Genomic DNA, 1362 nt, shown 5'->3' with positions numbered 1-1362 from the left:
GTGGACCTGGTAAAAGAGGAGGTCCTCTTGCAACCATAAGGACCTACAGAACAGAAGCGACAGGTATGTTGGTATGACAGACAGAAGTAGAACGCCCACAGGAGCTGAAACACAATGAAGCAGGTGTCAGCACCTGGCCCCTTGTTCATTCACGGGTTCTAGTAGAATGCAGCATCAGTGCCAGAAAACTCTACCCTCCCACGAGATCCCACTTACAACCTGAAGGTCTCACGAGGACCTCCTATGAGGTCCCACCTACAGCCTGAAGGTACCAGATGCACAAGGAGAAACTACTGTCTCCACACATCACTGCACATGGTTACAAATGCAGAAAGCCAAGGAATCCTATTCTTGAAGATTGATGGCAGTAATGCCAGTCTAATAAAGGAACGTATTCCAGAGAGGCAGGCATCTGTGTTCAGGACACCCCTCTTCCACCAGATCTGCAGACTTTTTACTTACACATTGAGAACAGACAAAACATGAAGGAATGAAAGAAAAGCCCAGCACCACACAGAGATTCAGGGCCACCCCAGGGTCAAAGCTCAAATTGCCATCCCATTCATGTCCTTACTCTGCTTCCCTCACTGACAAAGACATCTTCTGTGCAAGGGCACAGAGACCTTTGAGGAGATGGGGATTCCTGGAGTCCTGCAGGGGGCCTAGAAATGTGTTTTCTGAGAGAAACACGTTACCTGTGCACATTCATGGTCTTAAGAGTGTTTACCTTAATTCACAGGCAATTCAGCTTTTAAATACAATATGAATTGCAGAGCTATTTTGTCCCATTGTAAAAGGGAGGTAGAAATTCTACGTAAAAGAATGAACAGAAACATGTCTCAATTTCAGGTGTAAAACTCCCATAAGGCATCATGAGACAAAGTACCAGTTGCAACTGTTCCTGGGACACAATTGAACCTGCTCATATAAATACAACTGAAGAACTCTGTGAGTTACTGGCCCTGCAGGTAATCACTGATTCTCTCCCTTCACGACTGAAGTTCCACGTACATTTTCGATTACACATGCCGCTTCTGAAAATTCAGAGTATTTCCACCTAGGGGACAACTGGAGAAATTCTCGATGAGCAATAATCGCGCCTCGGATAAACCTCATTGGCTATGATACTGCCACTGCGCAAAGCTTGGGAGAACTTCTCTATTGCACATTGACCAACACAGAAGGACCAGTAATGAGTTCTGAAATTTAACTAAGAACCCTCAACACTGCACAAAGCACACAATATAATGTTGGAAAGTGTTGTTATCTTTTCCAGTCACGAGGCTCATAGCAGACATTCTGAACAAATTCATGGCCTACTCTGAAATAGGAAAAAAAATGAAAATAATCAGGATAATCCCA

The 1362-nt window shown here is 44.3% G+C and overlaps 1 pseudogene; it reads right to left on the bottom strand.

Moving 5' to 3' along the window:
• Positions 1 to 992: 992 nt before the first annotated feature.
• Positions 993 to 1145, bottom strand: LOC125159852 (uncharacterized; annotated as a pseudogene).
• Positions 1146 to 1362: the final 217 nt, after the last annotated feature.

The sequence above is a fragment of the Prionailurus viverrinus genome, unplaced genomic scaffold (genome assembly GCF_022837055.1).
Source record: "Prionailurus viverrinus isolate Anna unplaced genomic scaffold, UM_Priviv_1.0 scaffold_67, whole genome shotgun sequence".
Taxonomy (NCBI): domain Eukaryota; kingdom Metazoa; phylum Chordata; class Mammalia; order Carnivora; family Felidae; genus Prionailurus; species Prionailurus viverrinus.
Note: the sequence above shows the minus strand (reverse complement) of the source record. Positions and strands in the feature narration are given on the sequence as shown.